Source organism: Micromys minutus, assembly GCF_963924665.1.
Source record: "Micromys minutus genome assembly, chromosome: 11".
Taxonomy (NCBI): Eukaryota; Metazoa; Chordata; class Mammalia; order Rodentia; family Muridae; genus Micromys; species Micromys minutus.
The window spans coordinates 43,930,555-43,952,846 of record NC_137980.1 but is presented as its reverse complement, the minus strand read 5'-3'; positions in this window follow the sequence as shown (position 1 = coordinate 43,952,846).

The window sequence follows — 22,292 nt, the reverse complement described above, 5'->3', positions numbered from 1 at the left end:
AAGTCTCAGTTGTATAAAAAAAACCAAAAATGCTGAGCAAGCTTTGGTAAAGGTCATGGAAGAACTACATTCTCCACTGAGCTCCAGCTAAGTTTTCCCTCCAGTTCCTGAGTTGAGCTCCTGCCCAGGTTCCCCTTCAGGAGGAACTGTGATGTGTGCATGTGAGCCATATAAGCATTTCCTGTCCTGAGCTGGTTTTCCTGAGAGATTTATTACAGCAACAGTAACCAAAAAGGACAACCTTTAATCCACTTCATACCAAAACAGATGGCCAAGAGCTACCTTAATCAAAGGGGTGCAGCCTTCATCATCCCGGATGTTAATGTTGGAGTTGTTTTCTAATAAGAATTTCACTATATCCGGGTGATTGTGTGCACACACATAATGCAGTGAAGACCTGCAAAATGAAAGAGCATTTAGAGACATCTTTGAATGCTAAATGAGAGCCCCATCACTATGTAAGTACTACATAGTAGGAAGTTAATTTCCTTCTGATATGGGAAAGTAACTAAAGTTCTGTTATTAATTTATGTCTACTGAAATGTTCATTTGCTGTGCTTGGGATATACTAAATGGCTGTTCCCTTTAAGATGGGTGTTCTATCATGACCTATATCCCTGCTCAAAGCAGCCTGTCTGAATGATTGAAAAGATCCCAGTACATTGATCTCAACTTGGATTTATATTTTATTCTCAGAGCAGGTACCAACTAGTTACTACTTGGAATTTCTATGACCTCTGTGAATACATTTCCCCATCCAAAGCATGGAGATTGAGCATAGGAGTTTCCTTACATGGGTCTGCTGGGATGCTTCAGTTAGGATGGGCAAGAACTTTGCTAGAACAAGTCTTTCTAGCTCCTGAGAGCTCAGCCTTTGCTGGTCATGATGATTCATATTCCTGGTGATTACAAACACAGCATTTCAGTCAAGAAAAAACTGGATTCTAACCACAAAAGTCATACAAAAGTTTTATATGCAAAGAAGTTTACATATGTTTTTTTTTTTAAAAAACCCTCTTTCCCAAACAGGTCTTCAATTTGATAATCCTCCTAACTCATCTTAAATAGTAGCCAGTTACACTGTGGTTAACTCCCTTTTATTTCACATCTAGACTCTCTAACATTAGAATATCACTAATCATTTCTATTGTTTTAAAACTATAGATTTCAAGATTTTTAACATTGTTTCTCTACAAAATGAAAGATTCTCTATCATGCGACCCATGTGCCCTACATTAAACAATATATGACACAATCCATAGTTTAATGACACTTATGGAGATCACCTGTATCTGTTTACATTTTAACAACAATCCCAACACTCAGTCATCAATACTTTGATTTATTTTCATGTCCAAATTTTAGGTTTACGCCCATGAATAATGAACCTCTAATCAGTACAGGCAGGAGAATAAACTAGTCGTTAGGTGATACATTATCCATAGCATTTCTCCCACTAAATGGTAACAAAGCAGGATCTCATGCATGCTTTGCCACAGAATGGTCACTGTGTCCCTGGACTCACACCAAATACTGGGTAAATATCCCTTCAAGGTGGTAACCTATAGCATCCAAGAATTCTTCCTTAAGAAACTAAAACTTTAAACAAAATGAAAGTATGGTTCCAAAGATCATGACTCATTTCATTTAATAGTAACATTTATAGAATATAAGGAAGCTTGACTAGGCAGAGAAACAAAGGTAGAAGAATTGGAAGGTCTTGAGAAAAGGTAGAAAGTCTATTCTACACAAATTATATCGAAGGTATGTGTCAGGAAATCATGGACTGACATAATGAAAAAGGACAGTTGGACAATTCGGTGTTTTTAAAGAAAACATTCAATAAGCAAAGGAATATTTTTAAATTATAAGGTATAATTTATTCTTCTCTTATTTATGGAAAGCTCCAACATAAAGACAAATTAACCCTTTAGAATTACAAACTGATCAGAAAGCAGCTGAATTATGGAAAATCTACTCTTGTGTCATCAATGACACTTCATACTCTATTACATGAAAATGGGAAATAAGAAAGAGGAGTGGGGTAGTTGGTAAAACTCAATCGGAAAAACACTTGCCCTTAAACTCTGACACAAATGTGGGGACTAGGGGATCCCCACAGCTTACTTGCTTTCAAGTCTGTGTATCAGTGTGAAAAACAAATGCACCATTATTTCAGTGAGTGAACATAGTTACAGATCTGAGGGACCATGGTGGGGGGGAGGGGGACACACAGGGAAGCCTGACAACCTGAGTTCAGGTCACAGACCCTAGAGTGTAGCAGAACCCAACTGTCAAGTGCCACTGTTCTCTGACTGCCACACACTCTTTCTACAAGTGAGGGGCATAGAAAAGTTAGAGAAAGACAATGTCTGTTTTTCCTTCACATGTGTTATCTATACACACACAACATGTACACAAGGTGAAAATGGAGAGCAGGGTCATACGTCCTGGTCAAAATGTCTTTGTTCGATCCATTAGGAATCAGGTCATACTGATCTAAGATTTCTCAGGGAATTTTTGGATTAAAGTTAACAATTTATCTTAGGTTGAAATTTCCAAAGTTGTATATTAGGATAAACGGCCAATACACTGTGAAAAGTTAGACAGGTGGCTTGGCAGTAACAGCTCTACTTTTGTTTCTTAGAGCATTCCGTTTTCATTGCTTGTACCCACATGGTAGCTCACAACTGTCTATATCTCCTGTTCCAGAAAATCCAGCACCAGGTTCTCACACAAGTTGTGCACAGAAAGCACATATATGCAAAACACCCCTGTGTATGTGTCTGTAGTTTTGTGTCTACAAAATTAAAGGGTAAACATAAAAATAAAAGGATGTCGTTTCATTAAAGCCTAAGAAATGCTAATGGATGGTGGGCAGGTCTCCCATGCCTGAGAGCATTTAGGGGGTATAAAAAACAGGGGCACCCAATGAAAATGAGCCAAAGTATGACCTCTTCCTTCTTTCAGGATGTAGTCCTAGAAGGTAATTTTTCTCTCTACTTAGCACTGAGTCTAACTTGGCCTTGGGTTCAGAAGAGTCCCAACTCCCTCCATCACACCCTAACCAATGTCAAGCCCAATTACCAGCCCTGCCTGTACATTCCTAGACACCACCTTGACTGGAGTGGAACAATCTCTCTACTTTATCGAGTTCCTCAATACTGGTGGCTCCTTGTAATTTACCCACTGGGTTATAGTTGATCAAATTGAGGGGGAACCTCTTCCTTTGCTGAGGACACAGACATCTCAATATCAAACAGGAATGCCTCAGGGAGGTGTACCATGGTCTTCTTTGGTGAGATCTTAATGGTTGGGCATCATAAATGAGATCTTCCTTTATTTTGGAAGCCTAGAGCTTCCCTGGACCTCAGTCCCTTCATTCTCTCTATTCCTTTTTCTTTAGTTGATTGCTGCCTCCCAAACTATACAATAAAAGTTTTCTAAAAACCTCAGATCTTATTACAGCATCGTAAAAGTCTCCTGGCAATTCTGTCTCAAGTGAACTATGCTTCAGAAGCTGGCATTTCAGCTGTGGCTGTCAACACCACAGTGACCTCAGTGACATTCTGAGACCACATAATGATTTGAGTTTTTTAGATTTCTCTCTCTCTCTCTCAATCTCTCTCACTGCATGTGTGTGACTATGTGTGTGTGTGTGTGTGTGTGTGTGTAATTGTGTGTGTGTGTGTGTGTGTAATTGTGTGTGTGTGTGTGTGTGTGTGTGTGTGTGTGTGTGTGTGTGTGTTTGGACAGTTGAACTTTATTGATGTTATTCAAGGGAGTAAGGTGTGCTCCTTAGGTCTCTACAGTAATGGTGGGGTTCTGAAATGGAAATGATGAGGAAGATGCTCAGTTTTGGTGGCCCTGTTGGGACAGGGACTCCACTGCAACTGAGACCTGCTCTCTTGCTCTCAGTGTCCTTGCTGTGGGTTGATGGTCCAGGGTTCCTTGTTCCTAAGACTTCATGTAGGCCATGAGATCCACGACCCTTTTCCTGTCGCTGTATTCATTGTTGTCTTAGTCAGAGTGTCTACACAAAACATCATGACAAAGAAAAAAGTTGAAAAGGAAAGGGTTTACTCAGCTTAGACTTCCACACTGCTGTTCATCATCAAAGGATGTCAGATCTGGAACTCAAGTAGATCAGGAAGCAGGAGCTGATGCAGAGGCCATGGAGGGCTTTTTCTTACTTCCTGATTCCTTTTAGAAACCAGGTCTACAAGCTATGGGATGGCACAGACTACAATGGGCAAGGCCCTCCCTCCTTGATCACTAGTTGAGAAAATGACTTACAGCTGGACATCATAGAGCCATTTCCTCAGCTGAGGCTCTTTACTATGTTATAACTTCAGCTTCTATCAAGTTGTCACAAACCAGACAGTATAAATGTCACTCCAGAAAATGAACTTCACAAAGATGTCACTGAGAGCAATGCTAGCTCCAGCATCAAAGATGGAAGAGTGGGAGTTGCTGATGAAGTTTCAGGGACAACCTAGTCTCAGTGTACTGGGGTCTCGACAGCCTGCTTCACCACTTTCTTGATGTCATCATACTTAGCAGGTTTCTCCAGGCAGCCAATCATCTTGTCTAAGGATGAGGCTGGCACTGCATGAGAAGTTGTGCCCATATCTGGAACACAGAGTAAAAGAGACTCAGAGGCTTGGTCCCTAAGCTTGTTCTCTGTGCATGCCTGCTTTAGACCCCACTAACTGGAGCCCAATGGCTTCCAGGCGTGTGCAAAGTACTGACAGCTTTGAAACTGTTGTAGATCTGCCTGCATGGTCTTTAAAGTGAATGCTGAGGGATGTTAGGTGACAGTTCTTATCATTTGCAGCCCTGCAGCCCTGGCAATATGTGGCCCTCAGACTACAATGATGGTTCAAAAAATAAAGAAATAAATCACCCACAGTTAGCAATCCCAGACCCAATACCACACACACTCTGTGTTTTCTTTTCTTGTTTAAAAGGAAGGGTTGTATTGTGTGACACCACATAAGAAACCATATTTATGGTCTTGGCCCCTCATGCCTCCTGGCTCTGTTTTTCTCCAAACCCTATCCCTCCTGTTTCCCTTCCTTTCTCACCTCTCTGTCCAAGTTTTCATGTCCAGTCTTTACTTTCTATTGTCACGACCTCTCTGCACCTCTACTACCCTTTTACTCTCCCCTGCCTTAAATAAACTGTATTCTTTAGTATACTGTCCTGTGGCTAGTACCTCGGGGGGAAGGGATTATCAACATGAGCCCCCAAGGCATCTCCCTTGCCCCCAGGTTTTGATGCACATCAATGGGCCATATATCCCCCACTTTCTTAATCCTTCCCCTAACATCGGTTCTGAAACCCTAGATGTCATCTTCTCCTTACATCGGTGCCTCCTGTGAGGACAATGGATTTCCTCACAAACAGGTATCTTTTTACCTTTCATTCTGTGACTTTTAACATTGGATTGGTGCAGGTTCACATCCCAATGTCACTAACCCAAGACCAGGTAAGCTCCCTTTCCACATTGGTCAGAGTAAGTATCCACATGGACCCAGGGAAGTGTTCCTGAGCTACCCATGAGGACAGATGGTTTTACTGATCCTCATTCTAGGTCTTTTGCCCTTGGGACACTGCTCCTTTTACTAAAGCCAGACCAGGCATGGATCTCATTCTGGAGCACCGCCTCCGAGGATCATTGCCTCTGATTAACCCCATTGCTGATTCTCACCCATGGGACCACTCTGTGGAACACAGCCTCCAAGTTTAGCGCCTCCATGGCAGCTATCCCTACCCTCACACATGGGCTTGTCTTTGCTGCCTTTGTTCCTATTTCCTAAAATGCTTTGGTTTAAATTAAAGCAAACAAAACCCAATAAACTGCACTCAGTTGCTAGCTATCTTTTCTGTGTGAATAGTGGGTCTGGCCCTGCCCCTAGTCTCCACTTGGGACTGTGTTTGCTTTCTCTGCCCAGACTTTTTTTTTTCTCTGAGAGCCAATGGGCAGGCACCTGGTCTGGAACACTGGCCCTTCAGGAGCCTTGGGCAGGCCGAGTGCCCCAGACTATAGCCACTACAAGGTGGTGATTGGGTTACTGCACTGACCCTGGCCCTCCTGTCAGTCACTAGGGAAACCATTAAAACCCTTCTCCTTGTAATTAGTGTCCTGCCTAGTAGTTCACACACTTGTTCCCCAGCCATGGTTGTAGCACAGGTACTCCCGGCGCACAAGGTGGCAAGGTGGTACAGCCCCTGGCCTGAACTGCTAGTCATGCTCTGCCACCACAGAACCAACACCCCTTCGTGTATTTGAGTGCCTTCAGTTCCCCAACTGCATTACTCACCTGTGTGCAGTAGTGTCTGTCTCAAACCTATTCTGTATCCTTTATTATTTTCAATCTTACTCAGCCTGCTAGATTAAAGTTTTATTTATTCTAAGCCAGATTTCTGACTGCATTGAGAGCTAAGGTAACTGCAGCTTAACAACTAAAAGAAACAGATTTCTATTTTCTAAAATGTAGCTCAGATATATGGTTAATTTCTTATATAAGCTCAGGTTCCATTAATGCTTCATGATTCCTTTTGATAAACTTCCTTTTCCACTACATATAATTCTTGCTCCTTCTGCTTCATAAAGGCTCATCTTAAAAATGTTTATGTTGTTAACTCATGTTATCTCTTTTATAAATTTATAACCTACAGGAAACCCAATCAGATCTACCTCCATTTGACCAAATAAGACTCCACCCATATATATACTTCTGCACAAAGCTCACTACCTATTCTTATGGGTGGGATTCCTCTAGATTTAAAATGAGGCTTAAAAATATACATCTAATAATTTTTCTTTCTTTTCATGACTATAGCTCCCACCTTGTAGGCAACTAGAAAAGACAAACCACATGCCACACAGTTTCACTTTTCTGATACCTCCCTGAATCTTCTTACCAATGGGAAATTTAATGTTTCCAAACCTGTCACCAGGTTCCCCACTGGGATGTGTACTGGAAATTTCAAATGTCTAACACGAACAACTCAGCAAAAGACATCAAAATTGATACACCTCTACAACAATGTTTGTACTCAGTATCTACTAGATAATGACTCAAAATGGTACCCTAGACTCATTAATTTAATGATAAATTCACTCATACTGCCAATGATCTGGTAAATGGAAAGAGGTTCCCTGTGTACAGGCATTTATCTATCTCTGCTCTAATCCTTCTCTGTGTTCTTCTTGTAACCCCACCCACCTCCTTTTACCAATGAGGCAATAAGGCAGATGACACCACAGCTCTCGATCAAGCCAATGAGCCATGCTCTCTGCCGCAATTCCAAACCTTTACCTCAGCTTCTACTCATGCTACTCTAAGCTCTTCAAAAATCTTCCCTCCACAGCCAGACTCACATGTGGACAAGTACATGCCAAACAGCCTCAAGCACTGGTGCCGATGCCCCTTACCTCTCTATCGTGTCCTTTTCTCTGTCGCAATCTTCTAGTCTGATGTTTCATGCTTTACATATGATTCTCACTAATAAATTACTTCCTGAGGAAAGTCCATGAGTTTGGGAGCAGAAAAAAAATGCATACAGTATAGATCCATTGAACAGATAGACACTATCTTAGACCCTGAAAACCCAGAAGGTAAACAGCTTCTAATGACCTATTTCTTTTTCCAGAGCTAACTCTAAATGATAAAGCATTTGAATAGTCCAATAGATGTAAAGAAAATTCAGTTTAAAAGAAACATTTGTTTTTACTTTAAATGTTTATTTGAAATAAAATGAATTTGTACATAAATTTCAAAACTATATAAAAAATCTTATTATCTTACAAAATTTATCATGCTGTATATAACATAGTATGAATAACACATATATTATGGGATGGAGGGATGACTTGCCAGTTTAGAGCTCTAGTTTTGTTTTGTAGAGCATTGCATTTTAATTGCTAGCACAGAGATGGCATCTTACACTTATCTTCTACTCCTGTTCCAGGGCACCCAGAACTCGATTCCATCACACTTGCTGCATAGAAATCACACTGAAGGAAAACCCTCCTCTATTTAAATCTATAAAGTTCAAGCATATACAAAGAAAGTAAATTGTATGTAATTTCTTTATTTAAATCATGTTAAAGTTTTCAATGACGGGCTCTCAAAGACACAACCTCACAGGACTTTTTTCTTTATAGAAGACCTAGGAACTGATGTCTTAAGGTATGCAGGTCATGACTAGGAGCCTAAAAATGTATATACCCAGTTGGGCATAGTAAATAGGAGCCAAAGCCAAAGCTATTCTTGAAGCCAAGTGGAGCAATAGATACATGAACCCAACACAAAACTTCAATCCTATATGTTTCCTGTCTAAAAGAAATGCAGGAATAGGGTATGGAGGAGAGACTAGGAGAAAAGTCACCTGAGAACCTACCCAACTAGAGACTCATTCCATGGACTGCCAACAATCCGTGACACTATTAATGGTACTCTGTTACACTTGTAAACAGGTAAAGAATAACATTCAAAATGAATGAAAAATATTTACCAAGGAAACACCACATGGTACAACTGAATCTCAAAAAAAAAAAAAAAAAAAAAAAAAAAAAAAAAAAAAAAAAAACACACAAAAAAAAAACAAAAAGAAAACAAAACAAAAAACATTTTACTTCATGTTTTAGTCCATCTAGAGATCTGGTTTAAGTCTCTACTGATCAGCATCAGCAGCACCTAGGAGAAAAGCAAGAATTAACAGATTATCATCAGGCACATCACTGGTGGTAATGTCAGGATAAGCATCAACAGCCTCAGGGTTATTATCATTGGGATCAATGTGATGAGAAACAGGGAGAAGGTGGAGGCACATTTTGTTACTGTTATTCTCAGATGCAGCCTCCATTGCAATGTTTGTTTCCAAACTTTTCCTAAGATCACAAGTCAGAGTTCAGAAGAACAGAGATGAATAGACACTCATGTTTAGCAGGAAGATTTTGCTGCTTTGTCATTCAGAAACACAAGGTTTACACTGGGAGTGAAAATAATTTGCTCATCTCAGAATGGGAGACAAACAATGTCCAACCAACTTCACATGGGTGGTTCTCTTGGTATAACTGTGCTTGTTAGACTATGTGAAGTATGTTCAATAAATTAAGATAGGGAAACAACATTTACTGGTTCTATGTATTGCCTAAATAGACATGAAGGGGCATTTTTTTAATACTCATCACTTAGTTTCACTAATGAATGCACCTTTTAACGTACATGCCATCACACAAGTGAACTGAGTAAATTAATATCCTTTCATAAATTTTTATTAGATCCTTTAAGAATGAGTATTAGTATTAAAGAGACATAGCTCTCTAGTTAAAATAAAAGTTTATCTGTTTTATGTTACGACTGTGTGCTAATGTACCTGGTTCATCTTTTGTGTTAGATTTGGCTTCTTGATTATCTTCTCCACGTCAAACTTGTTGAATTCCGTTTCTCACGCATCTCACTATTTTCAAGATAATGAATACAAACCATGTCAGAAAAAGCATGAAAAAAGCTGCCATCTCTGGTGCGTGAATAAAATGAGGATCCATGATGGTGGCCAAGCTTTGGCCACTGTGATCGGCTGGCTCTGAAACTTCAACTATTACCTTAGCTTCCTGAGGAGAGGGAACATATTCTTCCATCTCAGGGACAAGCATATATTCCTCATCTGAAATATCAGTGTCATGATCATATTCATTGCTAAGGGATGACAAAAGAGTCAGATCAGTCATTTGAATGGAGTCTAGTGTATAACAATGGCAGGAAAAAGAGGGTGTGCTGGGTAAGCATGGGGTGCATACATCAAATGATTTGTGTAAACAGCTAAGTCAATAGGACAATCCAACCCCAAGATATTAGCTGTTTCTGATACATGATCATCTTCTAATTCAGATTGTACTGAAGAGCATTGGAAAGGAGTAGCTTCATAGTCATCAGTAATGTCGGTATCAGCAGTAGACCCACTATCGGTTGCAGAATCAATAATATTACTAGTTTTCACAAAGGCGGCTATAGGGTCAATTCTAGCAGCACTGATATTAGGAGTTTCTTCATAGTCCCCTGATGTTCTGTTTCCAGCATCACTGATAGCAGGAGCAGTTTTGAAGTCAGCAGAAGCCTGAGGCACAGAAATTCTAGAACCTGGACCCTAAAACCTGAAATAAGCAGTGTTACTTTTCATTTAAAATTTCACTGATTTTATTAATTTTATCACCCACGCACTACCAGAAATTTGATTAATACTCCCTGATAATTGTCTGTATTCAATCCAACTTCATCAATACACTTTTTGATATTCAGAGACATCTCTTTCCTTTCTGCTTGACTGAAAGACGCAGGATTTCTAGAAATCTCTAGTGGAGACATACTTATATTTTTGCTTAACTTGTTTTGCTACGTCATATGTTCATGTTTTGTAAAATGTAAAAATATAAGGAGAACGGATAAAATGTGTCCTCCCCTGTCTTTAGGAATGGAAGTTAGGATTCCAGCCAGTTGAAGAGAGTGGGAAAGTGAGTAGCTTTGAGAACAGAATGCATCTCCTCTCTTCTGCACTACATTAACCCTTTCCCAATGGCCTTTCACAGTTTTCCACTAGATACCTTATATCAGAACAGAGGAGTTGCATTTTTTAAATGCATGAACAAGTATGCAACTACCCACAGCATAGGGGAATTGCTGAGTTCCATGTATGGAATCTATATATACCTTCCCTAATCTCACTTATTAACCATCTGTTAAAGAAACTCTTCTTCACTAGGTATCATTGCAATTTCTGGGGAGTAATTCTTCTGACTGCAACCTAGGTCTAGTCATGGGAGCTTTTGGCCTTGTGAAACTTTACTTAGGCCTAAAATAATTTCAGCCTCTCTTACCTACTGATGAATGAGCACACCATGGTTTCTTTTTTTTTTTTCATCTCTGGCTGAATGGTTCAACTCAGCTGTGTTGACTCAAAGCTCTTGTCCATGCTACCTGATTCAGTCTGGATTCCCTCTTGGCCTCTGATGTTTGGCTCTACTTGGCCTCAACTAACTAGCAATATTTTGTAATCTTCTGGCTCCTTTGTATTTTATAGTTCATTCTGTTTCATCTGTGTCTTGCTTGTTATAGCTTCAATATGTCTCTCTCAACTCTCTGGGTAAAAATCCCTCCTCTCTCTCATCTCTCTTCTATTTGCCCTATGATGCTTCCATTTCCTCTTTCTGCGGGAGATAGCTGGGCATATCTTCTATTAAATCCTCCTCCATTCTTCATTTTCTCTGCCCTGTGATTAGACATCACTTCCAAACGTGGTGCTTCATTAAAAAAATCTAAGTTTGCCTTAAGTGTTTAGGATAAAGGATGTTTACTAAGGAAGTGTCTGTATTCTAGTGAAGGAGAATAAAGGTCAGTTTCAAGGCTAAGCCTTACAACAACTCAAAATGAATTCCTTGACTAAACAAAATAGTGGGGTGGGGAGCACAGTGTGATCAAATATCCTGCAATACCATGACTGCTGCTCCACATACAGGATGTATACAATGACCTCATGTGGCACCTCTATAGTGCCTTGATTGTCAACAGCAACATAGGCTCATATAATGCCTGTTCTCCAGAGGGCTAAGCTATTTTTGAAATGATAAGGAGTTGTTGCCTTTTGTAGGATAGGTGTCATTGGAATGGGCTTTGAGATTTCAGCAGAAGGGTGCCATTTTCACCAAGTTCCCTCTATCTAGTGTAGGCAAAGGTGTCATATGTCAGCTGTTGATTCTGCACCATTCCTGTCTGCCTGAACTATGATTCTGGTGTGTGTATGCAATCAGGACCATGAGACCTACTTCCAACAAACACTTTCCCATGTTTTTTTATTATAGCAATAGAAAGTAAAACCAACATCACCATCATATAGTTACAGAAGAAGTGACATCAACATAGTCCAAAAGGTCTAAATCGGAGCTGTGAGGGGTGTACCCTAGTTGATTTGCTCATAAAATATTCTCTCACTTTCCATACACCTCTCTTCTGAAGAATGCACAGAAAACACACTTATTCACCCGGATGAAGGTACAACCTGTCAGTTTTTGATTTGGGTTTTTTGCTGCATTGTAAATAAGAAGTCTCATCAACTTTTATAAGATAATAAGTAAGTTCTCCACACATTGTACATCCAATACATCTCAGTGAAACCTACAACCTGGCCATCTATTTTGCCCTTTAGTCCAAGGTTTGAGGACAGCATATGCTTCTTCATTGAAAAATTCACTCCAAAACTTACTCTACAATTTCAAACAATATAACACAAAGCGAATTCAACAAAAGAAGTTATGAAGCATTGTTGATAAAGAACAGGATGAGGAAGAAACTCTTTGCATTTGTGTTTAAACCATTTAAATGATTCAGTGAGAATTTAAGTTCATTGCATTCACTGAAAAAGATTCGCTTGATGAAATGTACCATGGTGTGTTTTCAGAAAAGACATGTTTGTATATGCTACCTGTTACCCGACTCATTACTTCCTCCTCATTGTGTAAATATGCTTGAGCCAGTTATGAAAGAAGAATGAAAAAACCATAAAAAGCAAGGTTAGGTTTTCACAACATTGGCCACAGGGACCAACAATACCTGGGAGATAAATGAAAAGACCTTGAAGAGATGTTTCTGAATTGTTAGTCTCACCAACAGTATAGCAACAGCAATTACTTACCAGTACACACAGTCATGGACAAATATTCTTTATTTTTGGGGTAGTGTAAATGAATGCAAGTTATTCTGCACTGTGATTATTACTCTGCTTTTTTGTGTCTGTCTGTGTGTGTGTGTGTGTGTGTGTGTTTGTGTGTGTGTGTGTGTGTAGACTGAAGAGCATTTCAGGAGATGTGTCTCATCCTCCATAGAGATAATAAAGGCTCTCGCTTTCTCTGCTGCTCTGTAGGTTCTAATCTGGATAGATTGTGAGTTTCAGGGCTGCCCTGCTCTCTCAGCCTCCAATCTGGATTTAAGGATTCAGGACTATAGATATACTACTTTTGCTTTTTTTCAGGATAATCTTCAGGTTATTGGGCTATCAAGGCAAATGCACCAAACCAATGGGCCATCAGGTTGGAAAAATTAATGTATATTAATGTGTGTATACATATGTGTGTATAGTTGTAAATTTATGTGTATGTGAGTATGTGGATATACATGTATAAAATGCAAATATGTACTCTAGTTTTCACATAAAAGAAGAGTGAATCAGAGGAAGAAAGAGAGGGAGGGTGAGAAAGAGAGAGAAAGAAAGAGAAAGAGAGCAATTTGCTGTCATCTGATAAGAATGAAATTGAAATGGACAAAAGTACGACTTTCCAATTGAAATGTGAGCTTTGTCTTTCTCCCAAACTGGCCAGCATCTTGGAAACATAACTGTGTCATTGTAAAACCTGTCTGGCTGTACCTTTTATAAAGACATCTACCTGGGAATGTGTCAACATGTGGTAGAGAACAGAAATTGTCTAGCAAAGTTCATGGTATTTTTATTTTATACTAGGTACACTGCAATTGCCACATAGGCTTCTGGGAGGTCTTGCTTAGTTTGGTTTTATATAAGTTTAGCATCAGAAATAACGTTTATTTTCATTTCAATCACATAATTTATTCCTTTGAATAACAGAAACTCCCTTTGGCTTAGTTGTCTCTGGCATATCTCAAGGCTTTACTGATACTGTGATTGTAGTCTATTCACTGGCATAGGAAAGAGGTGACTTCATTCCATGTCATTGCTGACTAATCCCTGGGTGCCATATTCATCACCATTATGAAGTACGTTGCATATTATCCTAAAATGTTATTCAGGATAAAACGAATTTCTAGGAGAAATACCTGTTTACAAAATTCTAATGACTTTTCACTGCAATAGAAGATGATTGCCAAGTGAATATCAGCTTATTAAATTTAATCTGAGTTCTATGGCTTCACTAAGTTCACTCTAGAACAACATTGCTCAGGTTCATCACATACAGTAGCTAATGTTAATTTGGAAACCAAATGCAATGAAGCTTAAAAGAAAAAGCATTTGAGTTTGATTTCTGACAATAGTAAATTTATAGTTTCAAATGATTTCATTAGATGTAATAATGATGCGTTATTTTTTCTAATATTGAAATTTGAGGGAATAAAGTAATTATCTAGTTGTTAACAGTATAGAGTGGATTAAGAAGTGTGAGTAAGATCTTCAAACAGACCCTTCTGCTTGCTTTGTACATTCTGAATGGGACAAAAATAAGAAGAGAGACACTACTTTTGTTGTGCCATCTGTAGTTGCTTTGACAAAATATCTGATGGGAAAAAGAATCCGTTACTTCCAGGAGGTACCAGGGTGACCTGGTTTGCAACAGTGCTTTTTTGCTTCTTGCATGCTGGTGGACCAGGAGGCAAATAAGACAGAACTGGTACCACACGTAGTCATAACCACTCAAACCTACCCCTGACAAAATTCTGCTAGCTAGACCATACCCTGAAAGTCTCCCAATAAGTGGCCAAGAACTCAAACACATGAAGAACAATCTCTCTCTTTCTGACACTCCTATGGAATGAGTAGCATGTGTGTTATTGTTAAATAAACACACACAAACACACACTTATTATCTACTGTGTGTGTTAATGTTAATATATATTCAGTCAAAGTGTAAATCATCGGGCCAATAAAATGGCTGAGTTCTAAAGGAACTGGCCAGCATGACTGACAACTTGAATCTGATACTGATATTGGAAACAGCAGGAGAAAAAGAATAATTCAAATAAGTTATTCTTTGTCCCTACAATTCACTTTCCATTCTCCTGGCCTCCTCTACCTTAAGACTGGGTGTCCTGGTACTGAAATTACCATATTGACTGCTTGAGGAGTTCATGAATTAAAAGTGTGTACCAACACACCCAGTCTCCTATTGTGGGCACCCTGCCTATTAGTCCTTTGGACTTCTAAGGGTAAACTTGGAAGGCTGAGATCTGGGGTCCAGGAATTAACAAATATCCTAAGACTGACTACAGATTTCCTCTTATGATCCTTTTAATCTTTTCCATCTCAGACATATTCAGTCTGTGGGCTGGAAAAGGGTGCTGAAGAATTTATAATATTTATTGCTCTTCAAAGCACCTGGGATTGATTAGTAATACACTTATGCTGGCTGAAAAAATCCCAAAATGACCACTTTTCATATCTGTGGGAAGCACACATAGAAGGTACACAGAATGCGTGCAAACCATTCACACACAAAAAATCAGTCAATCTAAAATAAGAATCACAAACAGGATTGTTGTTTTCATGTTGATTGTACCCACCCCAGGAGCTTGTATTGTTTGCTGTATTCTTCTTGCTGTGTTAAAAATATTCATTATCTGGTTGTTTCTTTAGTTTCCAGAATTTAATTTACTCTCACTTTCATGTGAGACACTGCCATTCATTCTGTTTGTCGTGACCTATTGGATGGGGTCATACAACAGTCTCACACAAGTTTCCTAATTACTTCTGACAACACTGAGATGACATTACAGTGTATAACATCATCAAACAAACAATCAATGCGCGGTAAAAAAAAAAAAAAAAAAAAAAAAAAAAAACAGTTGTAGAGTTGGGAGTCACCACAAGATGAGGAACTGTATCAAAGAGTCACAGCATTAGGAAGGTTGAGAAGCACTGCCTAAAACCATGAGTGGCAAGGACTGAGGATATGAAGGAGAGGAAGGTAATGGTGGACCCTGCTCAGCTGCAGGCCCTGCAGGCCGACTTGACTTCAGAGCCCACAGCATTGCTCAGGAGTCAGTTCCTTCCTTACTTCGTACCTGGCTTTTCTTCTTATTATGCCCCCCAGTTCCCCGCGCCCTGCAGAGTGGGTACCTGCAGCTGATGTATTGTATGGAATGTGGGTACCTGCAGCTGATGTATGGTATGGAAGGCCTGTTCCCCTACAGCCCAGCCCTATTGCAGGACCTGATGGGATTGTCTCCAGGCTCAGTGCTGCAGCAGTACCAGCAATACCAGCAGAGTCTGCAGGAGGAGATTCAGCAGCAGCAGCAACTACAGCAGCAGCAGCAGCAACAACATAAAGTGCAGCAGCAGCAGCAGCAGCAGCAGCCCAAAGCAAGCCAAACCCCAGTCCCCCAGGGGCCTGCTTCTCCAGACAAAGACCCTGCCAAAGAATGCCCCAAACCAGAAAAACAGGAAAACGTCCCCCTTGAGGTGTCCCTCCTCCTGCTGAAACCCCCAAAGAGCCAGAAGCAGAAAGCAAAACTGCAAGTCCAGACTCCCTCTGTGACCCCTTCATTGTTCCAAAGGTGCAGTACAAGTTGGTCTGCCACAAGTGCCAGGCAGACTTAGGAGATGAGGAGGAAGCAGCGAGGAGCCACCTGAAGTCCCTCTGATTCTTTCACCAGTCCGTGGTGAACCTGCAATAGATGGTGCTTCATGTCCCCACCGGTAGTTGTGGTGGTGGAGGTGGTGACAGAGGCAGGGGTGGTGGCTCTTACCACTGCCTGAATTGGGAGAGCGCTCTGCGGGGAGGAAGCGCTGAGTCAGCATCTCCAGTTGGCCTTGCACAAACACAGAACAATCACCAAGAGCCCAAGAAATGCCAAAGAGCACCCTAGTTTATTACCTCATTCTGCCTGCTTCCCCATCCTAGCACCGCATCTACCTCGCAGTCTGCCTCTCACTCAAAGGACAGCCCCCCTCCCCCTTGGCTGCCCTGTCCTCCCTGGCTTCCCCCCATGCCTCCAGGAAGTCTTGACCACCAGTGGGCTCCCGGACTTCTGCCGGGAAGCCCCCTTCTTTTCCTCCCCTCTCCTCATCTTCAATGGTTACCTCAAGTTTATGCAGCACCTCAGGGGTTCAGCCCTTGATGCCAACAGACAACTATTCAGCGGATCTCAGCCAAAAGTCTGATGGACCAGCAAGCCTGGTGGAGGGTCCCAAGGACACCAGCTGCCCCAAGGACAGTGGTCTGACCAGTGTAGGAACAGACACCTTCAGATTGTAAGCTTTGAAGATGAACAATTACAAATGAATTAAAATTTAAAAAAAGATTAATAACAAACCGATTTCAAAAATAGACTAACTGCAATTACAAAGCTTCTAACCAAAAAAATAATAAACAAAAACACAAAAAACAAAACAAAAAAAAGGAAAAGGTTGAACTCCTCTACCCCTGCATGGTGTATGAGTCTCGACCACAGCATGCTGGCCTGAGATCTCACTCTTTCACTTTCAATAAACTTCCTCATGCGATTGCAGCAAGTCTGGTCTCGGTGCCTCGCTGGGTGCGCACCTCTCCTGAGATTTGAGTGAGGGTCTCCCTTCGGAGGTCTTTCATTTGGGGGCTCGTCCTGGATTTGCGCAACCACCCAGGGGCCCTAGACCTACTTGGAGGTAAAGATTTTCTTTCCTTTCTCTCCTTGTTGTCCTGTTGTGACTCTGTGTTTGTAGATCGTGATTCTGTGTTTGTGGATTGTCCAGATTGTGATTCTGTGTTTGTGGATTGTTCAGAGGTCTGGTGCGATCACAGTTCTGTATTCGAAAATGCTCTAACCGAGTCTGCTCTTCCAAGGGAGGAGCGGAGTGGACGGGGATAGATGTGTCCTGGTGTCCGCCGTTTGCCCACCCTGGGAGACATCCCAGGAGGACAGGGGGAGGACCAGGGACGCCTGGTGGATCCCCATGGGAAAAGTCGGGAGATCAGTTTTTCTCCTTGACGATCTGTGTCAGAGGGCCAATTCTGGGCCATCTGGATCTTTTCGGGATTTCGGGTCAACTCGAGGTCGGCGACTGACTTTGTCTCTCTGTTTTGTAGTATCTGTGAGTGTTTTGTGTGTGTGTGTCAGAACTAGAAATGGGCCAGACTGTGACGACCCCACTAACACTGACTTTGAACCAGTGGACGGACGTTAAGACAAGGGCCCATAATCTTTCTGTTGAAGTTAGGAAACGACCGTGGCAGACTTTCTGCTCCTCCGAATGGCCGAGTTTTGGCGTAGGATGGCCTTCGGAGGGAACTTTTAATCTATCTCTTATCTCCGCTGTTAAGCGAATTGTTTTTCAGGCTTCAGGGGGACACCACGATCAGGTTCCATACATCATCGTGTGGGAGGACCTGGTCCAAAACCCGACATCCTGGGTGAGACCCTGGACAGCAGGGGCAGAAACGACAATGGTGGCCATGGCCGCAAAACCAAAAGTACCTCCTCCAGACAAGCAGGCACCTGCTCCATCGGCCCCCACGCAGATCTATCCTGAAATTGATGATGGTTTTCTTCTCCTCGACAACCCTCCACCCCCATACCCTCAACCGGCTTCTCATGCAAGTCCCCACAGGCGTCTACTCCCACTGATTCCCAGACGACCTCTGAAACAGGACCAGTGGCCGGGACCCGAAGCCGCCGGGTTCGAAGCCCAGGGGGAAATGGCGTGGGGCTTGGCTCTGCTATTGCCCTACCATTATGGGCTTATGGACCCGCCCCAGCTCCGGGAGAACTAGTCCAGCTACAGTATTGGCCGTTTTCATCAGCCGATATGCATAACTGGAAAACTAACCACCCCTCTTTTTCAGAGAACCCCTCGGGCCTGACGGGTCTCCTTGAGTCCCTGATGTTTTCTCATCAGCCCACTTGGGACAACTGCCAGCAGCTTTTGCAGGTCCTCTTTACTACGGAAGAGAGGGAGAGGATCCTCCTGGAAGCTAGAAAAAATGTTCCAGGACCAGATGGGACCCCCACCAATCTCCCTAATCTTGTAGATGCAGCTTTTACCTTGATCCGCCCTGACTAGGATTACAACTCTGCAGAAGGTAAGGAGCATCTCACAGTCCACCGCCGGGCTCTAGTGGCAGGTCTCTAGGGAGCCACAAGGCGACCCATGAATTTGGCTAAGGTAAGAGAGGTTCTTCAGGGACCTGTTGAACCGCTGTCTGTGTTTCTTGACAGGGGTTATACCTTGACCCAACCTCTGAGGGTCAGCAGGCAGAGGTGGCTATGGCCTTTATACAGCAGTCAGCGTCAGATATTAAGAGAAAGTTACAATGGCTAGAGGGGTTCCAAAACTATACCTTGCAGGATTTGGTGAAGGAATCAGAGAAAGTGTTTCATAAGGAGGAGACTGAGGAAGAGAAGCGAGAAAGAGAGAAGCAGAAGGCAGAGGAAAGAGAGGACCGGAGGGTAGTAGACAAAAAAGGAATTTGTAGGATTTTGGCCACAGTAGTGAAGGGCCAGGGAGTTAGGAATCAAGTCTGGCACTAGGAGGGAGCCTCTTGACAAAGGTCAATGTGCTTACTATAAAGAAGAAAGCCACTGAGACAAGAATTGCCCCAACAAGAAAAAAAAAGGGGACACCAGCAACAGAAGCCCCGGACATGTGGCTCCAAAGTTTTAAATATTTATGGACTACCCGAAGATCTGTGGATCTCGGAGTGGGCCGGGTATCCCACTTATTCATTGTAATGCCAGACTGTCCCTGCACCCTGTTGGGGAGAGACCTCCTGACTAAGATGGGGCACAGATTCACTTCCACTCTGATGGACCACAGGTTAGAGGTCCAGAAGGGGAGCCTGTGCAGGTTCTAACCATCCAGTTGGAGGACAAGTACCAACTCTAAACAGCCTGCCTCAGATCAGACAGACTGGTGGCTGCAGACATATCCACAGGCCTGGGCGGGGACTGAAGGAATGAGAGAGGCTAAGAACCAGCCCCTGCCCATATGGAGCTGAAAGTCCAGGCTAGTGGTGTGTTAGTACCCCATATCAAAGGAGGCATGAGACAGAATCAAGACACTCATCATTCGGTTACTCCAACAACTTCGTATGTGTCCATCATCCTGAGGTGTGCCTCTCCTACTGGTGCTGAAACATGGAACTAACGACTGCTGGACAGTTCAAGATCTCTGAGAGGTAAACAAATTGGTGGCAGAACTCCACCTCACAGTACTTAACCCCTATAACCTGTTGAGCTCATTGCCCTATCCAGGACCTGGTGTACAGCACTGGACTTGAAGAAAATGCATCAATGGACTCATCTAGAGGTAGACAAACTTGTAAGGACTGTCTTGAGGTCAAATTCTTTTGTGCCAGATTTGACTAGATAACTGTGTGCCATGTTAGAAAGCAAATGTATGTAGAAGTTTGGGAGGAGAGAAGATAGACCTGAGGTTTCCTGAGAAGTGGATTTTACAGAACTGAGCCAAGAAGATATAGATATAAGTATCTATTAGTTTTTATAAATACATTTTCTGGGCGGGTAAAAGCCTCCCCACAAAGAGAGAAATGGCAGCAGCGGTCATAGCTAAGAAGATTCCAGAAGAGATCTTCCCTAGGTTTGGCATCCCTAAGGTAACTGGATCAGACAATGGGCCATCTGTGTTGCCCAGGTAAGATATTAGCTTGTTTATTGGGGACTAATTGGAAATTACATTGTGCTTACAGACCCCAGAGCTCAGGACAGGTAGAAAGAATGAATAGAACTCTAAAAGAGACCCTTACTAAATTAGCTATTGAGACCGGCGGTAAAGACTGGGTGACCCTCCTCCCCTTTGCGCTTCTTAGAGCCCGAAACTCTAAGGTAAGGCGTTTCAGCCTTACCCTTTATGAAATCCAACATGGGGGACCGCCCCCCTTAATGGAGTCGTGCGGGATATTGGATCCTGGCACTAACCCCCCCTCCTCCTCTGCTCTATTTGCCCACTTAAAGGCCTTAGAAGTTATTAAAACACAGATCTTGAGTCGAATCAAAGAAGCCTACACTCCAGGAACCACCGCGGTGCCACACGGGTTCCAGGTCGGAGACTCAGTCCTGGTCAGACGACATCGCGCTGGCATGCTTGAGCCCCTGTGGAAGGACCCTACCTGGTGCTGTTGACTACCCCCTCGGCAGTCAAGGTCAACGGTATTGCTGCTTGGGTACAGTGGCAGCTGGTGACAATTCTCTTAAGCTGCACCTTCGTCGTAGCCCCAACCTTGGGTAATAACCCCCATTCCCTTCAAAATTAACCTTGGAAGTGCTTAATGAAGTGGGCAATGTCGTGTGGTCAACAACCGCAGTGCACCCCCCTTGGACTTGATGGCCTGATCTTGCACCCGATGTCTGTAAGTTAGCAGCCGGCTCTATGGCCTGAGATCTTTCCAGTTATACCAATTTAGAAAAGCCACCCCCAGAAGAACAGTGTGTCCCTCATGGCATAGGGATCACATTGGGGTGTTCAGGACAGTTTTTCCGAGCCAACCTTCAGGCAGCAGACTTCTATGTCTGCCCCGGACAGGGACACACCAGGGAAATGAAGAGAGGAGTCTCAGACTATTTTTGTAGTAAATGGGGATGTGAGACCACGGGAGAAGCCTACTGGAACCCTTCCTCTGCTTGGGATCTAATTATAGTTAAAAAGGGTCATAGGCCAGGGGAGCCAGAAAATGGGGAAAGAGATCCATCCAAATACCCGGCTTATAGGACTGGGTGTGCCTCTGAAAGCTCGGGTAGCCCTCAGGGACCGTGCAAAGACAGTTATTGTAACCCTCTAAATATCAGCTTCACCCCATAGGGAAAACAAGATCTTCAGTTGGTAAGAGGAAACCGTTGGGGATGGAGAGTCTATACTGGCAGAGGGGACCCTAGATTCGTTTTTGTTATTAAGATAAAGATAGAGAGTCCGCCCACACGACCCGTAGGCCCCAATTCAGTGCTTGATAACCCTGTACCCAGGCCTGAGAGACCTCCTCGTCTCACTCTGTCATCAAAGGAGGACTCGTATCCCCTTTTGACCACACCCTCCTATCTCCCTATGAGAACTGAGGACTGCCTGTTCAATCTGCTCGATAGTGCATTTGTTGTTTTAAACCGCACTAACCCTGCCGGTACTCATTACTGCTGGCTGTGTTTTGCTTCCAATCCCCCTTACTACGAAGGAATAGCTCAGCTACGAAGCTATAATGTTACTTCTGACCACTCACTCTGCCCTGGGGAAGCCAACGAAAGCTGACCCTGTCTGCAGTATCAGGAACTGGGCTGTGCATAGGAAGAGTACCTACCAGACACCAGCCCTCTGTAATGTAACTATCTCCAACCTGACAGCAGGCCCAGATAAATACCTAATACTCCCTCCTGATACCTGGTGGGCTTGTGGCACAGGCCTGACCCCCTGCCTGCATACTTCACTATTTAACAGTACTAAAGACTTTTGTGTTTTAGTCCAACTGGTGCCCAGGGTCATTTATCATGATGATACCTCGTTTATAGATGAATTTGACCACCATACTCGATACAAGAGAGAACCTATAACTTTGACCTTAG